The 13,716-nt window shown below is 43.9% G+C and overlaps 2 protein-coding genes across 2 annotated transcripts in view; one reads left to right on the forward strand and one right to left on the reverse strand.

Annotated features, from left to right (window-relative positions):
• The window catches only part of MYLK (myosin light chain kinase), a 175,638-nt gene extending 162,000 nt beyond the window's left edge, over nt 1–13,638 (reverse strand). Inside the window, exon 1 of the mRNA XM_079992853.1 lies at nt 13,323–13,638. The gene's annotated coding sequence lies outside the window, so the exon portion shown is untranslated. The remainder of the gene's footprint in view (nt 1–13,322) is intronic.
• LOC307226175 (uncharacterized protein) overlaps nt 1–13,716 on the forward strand; it is a 244,021-nt gene that overhangs the window by 64,651 nt on the left and 165,654 nt on the right. The gene's annotated exons all lie outside the window — the stretch shown is intronic.

Here is a 13,716-nt window from a genome sequence, read left to right on the forward strand (position 1 = left end):
CCAGCAAGCCACTCCAGTATCCCTGCCAAGAAAACTCCATGGACAAGGACAACAGGCAGGAAGATGAGCCCCTCAAGTTGGAAGGTGTCCAACATGCTACTGAGGAAGAACGGAGGACAAGTACGAGTAGATTCAGAGCTGATGAAGCGGCTGGGCCAAAGCCGAATGGTCGCTCAGTTGCGGATATGCCTGGAAGTGAAAGGAAAGTCCAATGCTGTAAAGAAAAATATTGCTTAGGAACCTGGAATGTAAGAATCATAAACCTTGGTAAGCTGGGTGTGGTCAAAAATGAGATGGCAAGAATAAATATTGACATCCTGGGCATCAGTGAACTAAAATGGACGGGAATGGGTGAATTCAGTTTGGATGAGCATCGTATCTACTACTGTGGGCAAGAATCCCATAAAATAAATGGAGTGGCCCTCATAGTCAACAAAAGAGTGGCGAAAGCTGTACTGGGATGCAATCTCAAAAATGACAGAATGATCTCGATACGAATCCAAGGCAGACCTTTTAACATCACAGCAATCCAAGTTTATGCACCAACCACTGACGCTGAAGAAACTGAAATTGACCAGTTCTATGAAGACTTACAACACCTTCTAGAAATGACACCAAAGAAGGATGTTCTTTTCATTATAGGGGATTGGAATGCTAAAGTAGGGAGTCAAGAGATAAAAGGAACAATTGGCAAGTTCGGCCTTGGGAGTTCAAAACGAAGCAGGGCAAAGGCTAATAGAGTTCTGCCTAGAGAACAAGCTGGTCATCGCAAATACTCTTTTCCAACAACACAAGAGATGACTTTACACATGGACATCACCAGACGGTCAGCATCGAAATCAGATTGATTATATTCTCTGCAGCCAAAGATGGAAAAGCTCTATACAGTAAGCAAAAACAAGACCTGGAGCGCTGTGGCTCAGATCATCAACTAGCTTCAATCTGAAAGGAAAACATAAGCCACATTTACTTTGCAATTAACCTGAGGTGTGCACATTTGAGACAGTCATTGTGCATGCATAGGTGATAGTCTCATCAATTGGGGGGGCGTGTTTACAGGGGAGGGAAACCAAGCAGGTAATGCACATCAGGTAAAGACATCCCTGCCCACTGTCAGGTGTATACAACAATGTGCAAATGTGACTTGAAATGCAGCAGGAGTGGGGAAACTACCTTGACATGTTTTAAGCCACTGATGTGTACACACCCAGGGGTAAGAGACAGAAGGAAATGTACATAGTAATAAATGGGCTGCAAAAAAGAAACCAGAAGTAAGGGTAGATGGCTTGAGGAAACAGAGAAGAGAGTTAGGTAACTGAGGCAAGGAGGAACTAATTAGAGCTAAAGGTAAAGGTAAAGGGACCCCTGACCATTAGGTCCAGTCATGGCTGACTCTGGGGTTGCGGCGCTCATCTCGCTTTATTGGCTGAGGGAGCCAGCGTACAGCTTCCGGGTCATGTGGCCAGCATGACTAAGCTGCTTCTGGCGAACCAGAGCAGCGCACGGAAACGCCGTTTACCTTCCCGCCGGAGCGGTACCTATTTATCTACTTGCACTTTCACGTGCTTTCGAACTGCTAGGTTGGCAGGAGCAGGGACTGAGCAACGGGAGCTCACCCAGTCACAGAGATTCGAACCGCCGACCTTCTGATTGGCAAGTCCTAGGCTCTGTGGTTTAACCCACAGCGCCACCCTTCCTAATTGTCAAGAGGGTCTGCATGCTATGGAGGTAACAGGTAGGCAATAGGTTTACATACTTAGAAGCCAAATTAGTGCTCAAGGCAAGAGACAGAGGGCTTAGAAATAGACTGCTAGGTATACCCCACAGATAATTCTGCCACTTGTGACTTCTTTTGTCATTGCAGCATTGTAAGTGGGCGATACAGGAGGGCTTCATGACAAAATATTGATTTGAACTAACCAGCCTGTCAGAGCTGCCTCTAGGTCCCAGCTCACAGAGGACCAACGCTAGGCTGTCGTAATGTACAAAAGTCTTTATTGAAGTTCAATTTCCATTTCAAAGCCGCAGCGCGCAGCCCTACATCTTAAACCCTAGATCGGCGAAGTCCCGTCTGAGTCTCCTCCCCTCTGACACCAGTTTAAGATCCTAGCCCTGCTCCACCTTTTCCGCTGCTCTCTCCTCTTCTGGGTCCTCCTGCCCGCTGGGGCATTGCCCTTTCTGGACTCTTCCGACGCTGAGTCGCTTAGCTCCTCCCCCTGCCTCCTGCGGGCTTTAGGACCCGGTTCCCAATCCTCATTCTCTGCTGTCCCGCGCTCCTGTACATTTGAACTTGCCTCTCGCGCCAACCCAGTGACCTTTCTCCTAACCGTTACACTACTTCGGTCACTGCTTCCCTCTTCCGGGATACTGGCCGGATCTGACCTCCCCTCCGTTGTCCGACTTTCTGATGGAGGCGTGGTCAGCCCTGCCTCATCTTCTCTCCCTGGTGGGGAATGCACTGGCCCCGATACTTGGGACTCTTCCCCCCACTCTGCTCTGGTGGGGAAGCTGGTCCTGATTTCCAACTACTGCTCTGGGAGTCCCTGCTGCCCCCTTGCTCCTGGGGCGTTCCCCTTGGGAACCCCCTACCCCTGGCCACTGGCGCCCCCTTCTGTGAATCTTCCGATTCGCTGGAGAGGCTCATGGAATCCCTCGGTCCACTGTCCTCTTCTCCTACGCTCCCCTCGGATTCTTCCCCTTCGCTCTCCATCTCCTCTCTTCCCTGTGCCTCTGCTCCTGAGCCCCTGACACAGCCAATCAGATGCAAGCTTTTAGTACAAATGGAAATAACAGTTCCACCGATTGCTTGGGAAGCTGCTTATACTTTGGGCTCCTTTGAGAGGAAAGGAGGGGAAGAAATGCAATATTGAAAGAATGAATAGAATTCCCACCCCCTATTAAACTACTGTATCCATTAATACCAGCTGGAATTCTGCACCATGTAATCCTAGGTGGCAGGGTTTGTATATCATGTTAATTTATTACTCTAACAGCTATTCCACAAATATGGTTTTATTTTTAAAAAAATCTTGTATCTTTTCAGAGCTTATATACAACTGAAATTATATATTTAACTCTTTTATTCATTCTTTTCCAGTTACAGAGACTGACGTGTACCTTGACTGAAAAGTTAACCATAGTTAGAATGAATTATATCTTGTAAGTCATAGAGTTTGCTGAAGCAGCTGTTAGCAGACATGGCCATTTTAAATAAGGACACATAAATAATTATATCAGCTTTCTGGAATGTAGCAGGAATGTACAAGGTTTGCCAGCAAAAAGGTTCAAGCAACTGATGGTTGTCTTCCTAAAGTCAAAATACACAATTTAGCTTGTACACGGGCTCTGAATTGTAGGTTGTGTAATTTTTATGTTTGACAGTATGAATGGACATTATATAACTGCTGTGTAGAGTAAGCAAACCGAATACATTGGGTAGCCTTGTCTCATCCAATTCTCACTGAATTGCCAAAATTTCCAATTTACTTTTTTTTAAAAAAAAGTTTTGGTTGATCTTTTAACCTCCCCAGCCCCACAACAGGGCTCCTCTGTTTTTAACAGCTACGTAACATGTGGGAATTTTAAGAGGGAAAGCTTTTCTTGTCACTGCACCTTTGTCCTAAAAAAAAGAGCACCTGTTGAATTTCTGTCTGTCATGTAGCTGTTAAAAGCATGGCAGCATTGCCCTGGTGGGGAGTTGGTAACTCTAGTTTCAGGTCCTCTTATTTGCAGCGCAAGGACACTGAAATCATAATAGCAATAAGCAAAATATGCTAAAGGCTTAGAAACCATAGGACAAGCAAATGGAAAGATAGCAATCTTACTTTTGTTAAGACCAAGGATACAATCAGATGTGCACTTTTCTATGTATGCCCAGCTGAATTTAGTGGGGCTTACTTTTAGTCAAAAAATGCTTGCAAAGCTCCCCATATCTCTTCTTCTTTTTTTAAGGAGTGGACTAAAGGTGTTTCACATCCAGAGATAATAATTTCAAAATAGTTGGTTAATTTGACTAAGAGCAACACGCTCACTGTAAAGCCTGGCTTTGCAGCTGCCATCACATTCATGTGGATGCTAGATAATTTTGTGCAACAGACAAGTTCACTACATCCCTGTATCATATGCTAAATATTCTTCCCCATCCCAAAGCTGCCTGTCCCCCTACTTCAGCCCATAAGCACTTGAGCTTCTTACATTTTTATCCAAAAGAAAAAAAAGAAAACTAGAAATCTTTCCTATACATTTAAGTGAAAGCTGAGATTTTTTTCCCATTTTCATCATAAATCTGGCAACATGAGACTTAAAACAACAACCCCATAATCATTTCTGATCTGTGGTTTAAAAAAAACACAATTGGAAAAACTGGCATATTTCCATTCCACAAGCACATGGTCTACAGAAGCCAGTGAGAAGGTAAATATCCAGTAGGCCTGCTGAAAGATGATGAGGTATTACATCTTGGTTTTCTAAGGATTAAGAGAGCTTTCATTTGTGATATAAAATCATGCCACTGCACAGTCTTCCAATACATACTGGCCTTCCACAGAAGTTAAAGTTACCGCAAAGCTACTGGTTTTTAGCATGGCAACTGCAACGAGTGGTATTGATTTGCTGTGACTAGCTTAAAAGAAAGCCACTTTATTAACCCTTCACCCTCCCACCAAAGCTACATCCCACACAGCCAATCTGCCTGCCAAAAAGACCTGGATATTATATCACTGGAACACTGTACAGGCAATGGCACAAGCACTCCTGCGCATTAATCAAGTTGTCATCAGTATTTTAAGGCTGTAGGCATCTTCAAGGAGAGGAAAAGAGAGGAAGAAAGGCCTAGGTAAAATAATGAGTAATCAGGATCAGTCCCGAGAGTCTGCTTTCATTTAAAATGAGACATATGACTCCCAACTTGGCTTATAACATGTAGGTTTAATTCACCACTTCAAATAGAAGCCATTAATGTGCATGGCAACATGAATTCTTGTAGTGGAAAGAAAGAATGAAATGGCACATCCTTTGTTATATTATTTTCTCCATGGTAAGGTTTCAGTACAAATCTCTATTATCCCGTATTACACAGTGGCATATACATTTGTGTGCTATATAAATATGGACAGTACCAAAAAAAGTAGCTTCTCAAAGTCTGATAGGCTTCCACAGCTGTGGGGGACAGACAGAAACTTCTTCCTAAGCATTCATGTGCATGACATTACAAAGCCAAGACCTCGGAGTTAAGCCGTTCCCGCACCTCCTCCAAAACAAATGTATCTCTATCCCCCGCCCCTTACTGACGATGATGGGCAATCACTTTGTTTGTTCATGTCTTCACACATTCCTATAGGAGATCCAACACACCATAGTTTTGAAATCACAGATAAAAACACAAGATAAGAGCTTGTAGGAGACCTTGAACCTTACTGGTAAACAAATCCCATTTCTCGAAGGATGTTCTGATCTGCGTGACCTCAGAGTGAATAATCTCCTGTGGAAATGGCAGAACATCCAGAAACTTTGGTAAAGTACATAGCGCTGGCATGATTTGAAGGCTGTGAAAAGAGTTTGATTCCTCCCTCTCTACTAAGTATGGATATCATGGAGCTGTGATCAAGAATTAATGACTGTATCTATGACTGTCAGTAACTGGCAAGAACCGGCAAACAGCAAATGAGTTGAGGGACATTTTGAAGTTCTACCTAGTAGCGCACAGCATGGCGGAGTGGTGCCCCTGGTCTCCAGTCAGCTGCCCTGCTGCAAATGCACCAGTGGAACCCATCTAGCACTTCCGGTGGTACATTTGTAGAGAACTCACTGATATTCCTACCTCCCAGTGAGCAGCACAATGAAACTGACCAGAAGTCAGATGAGCTGCAGTGCCTCACCAAGCTGTCCACTACTGCTCTAAGCAGGATGTGTTTGGGAATGTACACAAATTTCCCTTTGCCTGTCTTCTCCCACATTTCTCTTGAGAAACACAGCAGCTTCCAGCTTCTAGTAGAACTCAATGGAATCAATGGGCTTACGCCTGACTAAGTCTGCATAGGATTGGACTGCAAGAGAAGCCCTACTCAGGCATTCAGTTCGCACAATTAATAATTGCATGGACTGGGAGAACAGGACCACATTCACTGGCCCAACCCTTGCTCAGGATGCAGCCTCCTGTTGGCACATAGGTTTCTTGCACAATTTGGAACTCTTCATACCCAATCTTCACTCCATGGGGAGGCAAGACTGTCCCACAGCTCTCAGCTTTCAATGCTAGCAACTCCTTGTCCAGAGAGGAGGAAAATGAATACATTTATTCTGAAGAAAAAGTAATCATGGGATCCTGATCCAGATATGAGCCCCTCTCACCATGTTTTCCAATTAAAATTGGTCCCTCCCTACTCGTAAACAGCAACGCTGGGATCAAATTGCATACAGGAAGGGGCAATTTTCAGATGGAACCAAAGAGGGGATCTGATCTGGATCAGGGTCCCATGTTTGCTTCTTTGACGAAATTAAAATGGCCACTTCAAGCTTTTAAAAAGTGTGAATAACATAATTTGTAGTTTGGCCCTTGTTGTGGGGTAGGAGAGCTGAAAATAATGCCGATATATTTCACATCTGTCAACCAATATGCTCCTTTGGTTTCTGATAGTACATGGGTAGAAAAATCTAAAAAGCCCGGGACAGAAATTTTCACAACCCTCTAGCAGCTATGGTGGATCATTTACCAGAAGTAATGTATTTAGCATTAACTCTGGAAGTGTATACTTGATTCTGAGCAAAGTAAACCCTTCGAATGAGCTGTGAAAATTTGTGTTCCGGGCTTTTTAGACTCGTCTACCCTTGTACTATCTGAAACCAAAGGGGCACATTAGTTGCCAGAAGTGAATTTATTTCAGCTCTCCTACCGCACTATTGGTTAACAATTTACTATTCATCTACAGTTAAAATATGTGGCTTTATGGGTGACGAATCAGTGCAACATCTGGCCCAATGAGCACAAGAAACAAGAATCTATGACCTCAAGGACACCTGTTTTCACATCATGCCTCACAGCCACAATTAGCTCTGCATTGAGCCCTACAGTTTTTTGTTTTGCTTTTTTATTTTAAAAAAACCCCAATGATAACAGGAGTTGTAATTTCTTACTAGTAAAGGAACTAGAACAGCAAATTGGTAACATTTATCAGGCAGATAGCAGTGTTCACATCCCTTTGGGATTCATGGAATTTTCCTAAATCATAAATCAAAAAAGATTCCTCCTCAGGTGACAAACATTTGTCAAGTGGGGGGAGAATAGAATGGCTGCACAGCTTTGTGCAAGATATAATACTAAACATATCTAGTTGGAACTAAGTAGATTCATCTGAAACCATGGGGCTTACACTGAAATCAATATGTGTTTGACAAAGCAAGATAAAGCTGGCAAAATTGGATTTGCATGACATGTTCTGACTGAATTCTTTTGCATGACTGAATTCTTTTGCTAATGACAATTAGTTTTGAATAAATAAAATGCGAAAGTAATTCTAAATTAAGACTTTAAGATAGCTGATGGGTGACAATAACATTTCAAAAAGATGAAACAATAATTAAAACGTATTGCAAAGGGCCTGTGTGCTTCTGCCAGCTAAATCAGTTCACAAGGCTGAACATCTGGATTGGGGGAAAAAATCAGATATTAATTCCTATACAGTGCATGATAGAATGGATTTTTTATTTTTTACTAAGCAGCCAAAATGTGCATGAATTCACCAGCAGACAAGAATATTTTCCTTACTAAAGTTTTTTTGGAAGGGATTTGCATCCACTGGAATTCATCAAAATCAAAACTTCCAAGTTTTCTTTAGCTCTGCTATAACAATAGACAGGAAAAACTTTTATGGACTTTTACATGTAAATTTTGATATGGCATAAATCACTTCAAAATAATTATTCACAATGTTTTAAGTTTTGAAAACTCAATGTATACTTGCTCTGAATCACTTTCCCCCCACTCCTACTTGTTATATAAGGGAGAACTATTGAACCGAAAGATGCAAATTAACTTTTAATAACTTTAAAATAGTCTAATTTTTTTATTATCTAGGACTATTTGTTTCTTTTCCCCACGATTTGCAGGATGCTTGTTTCACAGTAAACATTTCACAATGGAATGTACATCAGTTTCACTTCCTAGTAATCTAGCGCCAGCAGTTGTACTTGATTTAATTATTTTTTAAAATCCAACCAAGGTAAGTACATGTTTGAATCAGAAAGTACATCAGAATAGCATCTGTTTTCACAGCAGCTTTCTCATCAACATCCCTTTACCCATCACACCAACCAAACTGAAAAAGTTGGATCTGGCTAGAAATGAAAGGGGCTTGCAAAGCAGTTATAGAATAATAGGACTGGAATGTCAGCAAATCAACACTGGGCAGTGACCATGGCTTGTTAGCTACAGCGTATTGTACAATAGTGGTTAAAAAACAAAAAAAAAGTTGCTTATTATTTTTATTCACAATTTTTTAAAGGAACTCTACTCCATATAAAACACCCTACCCAGTTCTCATGTTGAAACTGACGTTCTAGAGTTTTCTTCTTCTTGTATAATGGCTTTCCTTTAGATGCCCTATCACCTGAGGAGAGGGCAAGCAGCAAACCCTAGAAAATGCCTTTTTAGCAATGGTGCCATTTGTGAAATTCCCTTCCCAAGGAGACTTGCCTGGCAACCCACATTCTTCTATTTTCAGTATTGGGTAGGTAGAAACTGCATGTAGCTGCTGCTATAGTTTTTTAATCATGATTTTCACTTTCTGTTGGGTGTTTTTATTTCCATGCACACTGCCCTAGACAGTGTATGCTTTTCTTAAATAAATAAATATTGTGGATTATAGAACCCTAAATTTCTCACCTTCACTCCCCAAACACTGCCATGATACCCCCAATGTCCAGGAACTGGCAGCAATTCAACAGAGAGAAGCAACCATCCAGGGGTGGCAAGATCAACTCCAGAAGCACATAGAAAAAGCACTGATTTGGTGATAATACATAGAAACCCTTCTCAGTTATTCAGTGCAGAATATAGCCATTGTGCCTCCCAGCCAGTGATAGCCACCAACTTGTTCCTGGCCCTTTAACAGCAGCTTGATCTGGTGACATTAGCATGTACTAATGCTTATGCAATGAGGTGCCTTATATGCAGAACTGGATTCCTGTCTCCAAATGCTTGTGCTGCATTAATGTTGCATTCCGACTCTTACTATTTTATGGTTGTTCAGTCACATACCAATAAATCCAGATCCCACAATTAAAGCAGATTTGGCACTCTTGTCTTCCTCTCTCTCCCCACCCCCCACCCACCTCAATGAACTTTTTGCAGTAAGGAAAGTGATGGGAAAAGCCACATACAAAAATCAGAATGAAGGCTCAATAAACAGTGACTGTTGTATAGCAACCCTGCAAATTGACCTGAATGTATGTTCAAAAAGCGGGTCATCAAAGAGCAACCTAAATCTGTTAAGACTCTGTTGTTTTATCTACTGATTTTGGTAGATCGAACTGCTGTAAATTGCACAGAAGCAACCTTGTTTAAAATATTTATGTTTAGTATCTCTGGAACTATACAGTGGTACCTCAGGATGCAAACGGGATCCGCGACTGCACATCTGCGTGTGCGCAGGTCGTGATTCGCCACTTCCGCGCATGCGCGTGACATCATTTTGATCGTCCGTGCACGCGTGAGCGGCGAAACCCGGAAATAACATGCTCCGCTACTTCCAGGTCACCGCGGAGCACAACACGAAAGCACTCAACCTGAAGCGTATTCAACCCAAGGTATGACTGTACAGTGGTACCTCGGGTTAAGTACTTAATTCGGTCCGGAGGTCCCTACTTAACCTGAAACTGTTCTTAACCTGAAGCACCACTTTAGCTAATGGGGCCTCCTGCTGCTGCTGCGCCGCCGGAGCATGATTTCTGTTCTCATCCTGAAGCAAAGTTCTTAACCCGAAGCACTATTTCTGGGTTAGCAGAGTCTGTAACCTGAAGCGTATGTAACCTGAAGCGTATGTAACCCGAGGTACCACTGTACAATGAAACCATCAATCAGGAAGATCAACCAAAGAAGAGTTGTCCTGTGGCAGAAGAAATAAAGAGAACCTGAGTAAAATTATTAAAGGCTCTCCAGTGTTTCTCATCCTTGGGTCCCCAGATGTTGTTGAACTACAACTCCCATCATCCCTGAGCTCTGGCCTTGCTAGCTAGGAATGATGGGAGTTGTAGTTCAACAACATTTGGGGACCCAAGGTTGAGAAAGGCTGCGAGTCTACCCAAAGAGTCAATATCAGGTACTCTACAGCATAGCTTCTTGTGCATCATCCTAGCGAGTGAAGAACTGAGGATCAGCGCTTGTTTCAGTCAGTTTAAGTGAACTGCTACACATCTGGGTGTTCACAGGTTTCTCAACAGCCGTATGCCGAGTACAATGAGAAAGAAAGATGAGAACCAGCACTGACCCAAGCCGTTTTGCTGCCTGAGCCAGTGGGCAAAGTCGAGTGCCTTTCCTTCCATGTGCAGAAGCTAACTGGACTTTAACACTGGCAACAGGGCATTGACCTCCAGTGCACCTGAGAGCAGGAGACTATTTTAAGGGGTACATGGAAGCCTGTGTGGCACACACGGGTCTGATCTTAAACAATTGGGAATGGTCTGGGAGCTCAGGAGCAGCAGCTAGAAAGGGTGTTACTGCTGCCCCACAGCATCTGCTACCTAGGGCAATTGCTTCACTCTGCCTAATGGTAGGGCCAACTTTGGTGAGGAGGTAAGAGATATTGGGTGGGATTCAACTAATGAGGCCCATCAGTGGAAGCCCTGCACAATGACTTCCACTTGTGTAGTGGGGCTTTTCCCTCTCTCCTCCCCTCCTCCCCACCCCCAAAACTGGCTCGGGGGGTTGGGAGAACCCCTGGAACAGCACACTAGAAGAGGAAAGGGGAATCATTCCATTTTGCAAGCCAGAACAGGCAGTGGCAGCGTTTAGTGTCATACAGATAGTGAAAATCACTTTTTTAAAAGACCGAAGGGCCAATTCTATTTTGCACCTGTAGAATATGGATTCATCATGGATGCATACACCTGGCGAAATACTGTTACACTAGCCAAGAGTGATTACTATGTACTTCTGGCTCGCACATTATGTTTTGCTTCAGGAGTCCTTGCTTAGTAGGCACCACGTGCATGTCTAAAAAGTATACTATTTGAAAGGTCTGTAGCATTCCACTATCATTACATGCACAAGTACACATAGCTCCTGCCCCCTGGAAACATGTTGTATATCAACAGACCTCAGCTGAAGGTGCTATTTTTGCTCCCCAACTCTTCCGTATCACTCAATCAAGGTTACTGGATTGAGAGGACATTGGTTCTTAGTTCCTTTTATTCCTTGCTATGTAAAACAGGTTTGTGCAGTGTTGTTTTTTTGTAAAAAAACAAAATATATGAGTACTTTCACCTTGTTTTTTAATATAATATAAATATTTTAATATAAATATTAATACTCATATATTTTACTCAATACTCATTAATACTCATATATTTTGCGCCATGGGTGTCAGCACAAAACGGAGGTCATGGGCAGCAAAAAAAAAAAGAGGTGTTGGTATTCTGTACAAGTGAATATTGTCACCAAAGAAAGCTTCGTGTGCGTCAGGGCTTTATCAGGACTTCTGCTGGTTCCAATGCAGCCTACACAACACCTAACAACACTCCATACAATACAATATTACAAAGGCACAAACAGCAGCCTAGTGCACTTCCAAGTACAACTCTATGCATGTCTGTTCCTAGGAAAATCCCATAAAACCATCAATTCAGGGCTCAATGGGACTTATCCCCCCGGTAAGTATGCCCAAAATTGCCCATAATAATTCCTTATGTGTTCAAGTCAAGCGTGCACAAAAGTCAATATTCTTTGCTATGTAAATCTGTGACTGAAATATATCAGACATTAGTCCCAGATAATGAATCCTCTTTAAAACCTATTATAGCGGGATATTCAGGAAGCAAAACAGCTGCTGTTGATCACAGACACCAGGAAAAAGAAGTTGGGGGAACTGGTGTTCATCAAAATGATTCAGAACAATTGATAGGATTTGTACAGGGGGGGAGGAAGGATGGTGCCTGGTTCTGGGCATGTGTTGGGTGGGAGAATGTGGCCCTTCAGCTCATGTGAGGAGTTGTTTTCAAACAGACTTCTGGCTTAGTATTTCACTTGAGACAGAAGTAACAATTGAATGAGTCAGTTCAGATTGTTCCCACACATCGAGGCTCCTACAGGATGATACTTTCAGAAAGTTGAAAAGGGGAACAGCAGCAGAAGTTGTACATTTCAGGCAGAGGGCGAGGAGTAATGGTGACCTTCGCTGCACAGATTATAGAAATAAATAAATAAAAGCCAGAGGCTTCAAGTAACAAACCAGAGCAGTTTCTTCCCAAGCTGCGCGCCAACCAAGATTCCCTCCTCGTCACCTCAGCGATTCCCTTCAAACGCTCCCTCCACAGAGACGCTCTAGCAGCCCCCCTCGCGCCATTATTAATGAAGATGAAGTCACTGCTCCAAGGCAACCTGCACGTTTCACGCGCACACACAGTCACTTCCAACACCAAGCCAGTGGCAAACCAAAGCAAACGCCAAGAGGCTTTGTGCTTTGCACGCCCAGCCAGAGCTATAGCTGCACCAGCCCAAGCCGCCTCTCTCTCCCCGCCCCCTTTGCATTCATTCTCCACCACTAGACGGCTGCTGGCATTTTTCAATTAGGTGCGAGAGAAAACATCTTTGTGAATGGGGAGCTGCTGCAGTTGCTGCAAGCGCAGGGCACTCTCTGCCCGCCACCCCCCCCCCTTTGAAAGGTCCACAAAGGTGGGGGAGATCAGTTAAACGAAACGCGCAAGCGCGAGTCAAAAGCACGTCTCCTCGGAAGTAAATCCCAGTAAGCCAAGCAGGGTTAAGGCAGGATTGCAGCACTGTTTCATACAGATTTACAGGGGGTGCGGCTGGAAGAAACTCCCCCTGTGGTAAACGGGATTTGCTCCCACGGCAGATCTGCAGCTTTAGGATTACAAAGGATTGGTTAGGAAGGACTGCAGCCTCAGTTACTAAGCAAACGCACTGTGGGAGGATGGCTAAAAAACCAAAGCCCACGTTTCAACGTGGAAAGAGGCGCATCATATTCACTACCGCGCTCTAGCCTTTATTATTGTTAAATCTCTCTTCGCCTGCATTTAGCCTAAGGTGACCAGAATCGGGGGAAAGAGACCCGCATCATCGGAGGCAATGGAGAAGAGGGAGGGAGACTCACCGCGATCGCTTTGGTTGCTGCCGCCGCCAGTCAAGTTAGAAACTCCCGCCGGATCTCAGTCCCCCGCGCTCTCGCTCCGTCCCCGCTTGCTCAGTTTCTTAGCGACACAGTCCAGACGGCTCCCTTTTAACTCCCCAAGGCTGCCCCTTTCGAAAACGTGGGCTGTTTAATGCCTGGGGAGCCTTATTAGGAAATGTTTGCAGGAGTTGGGAGCAGGCGGGACATCGGTTTTTGTGCGTGTGCATGTGGCTGAAAGCGGGGTGGGGGGCGGAGGAGGTAATCAGAGGCGGCAGCAGCCAGCAGCCCTTCTGCAATGACTGCTCGCAGTTTTGACAACAAGCGTTGGTGACCTGCAGCCAGTGGGAGGGGGAGACGAGGCGGGGATGCGATGCGA

Source organism: Podarcis cretensis, assembly GCF_951804945.1.
Source record: "Podarcis cretensis genome assembly, chromosome: 1".
NCBI lineage: Eukaryota > Metazoa > Chordata > Lepidosauria > Squamata > Lacertidae > Podarcis > Podarcis cretensis.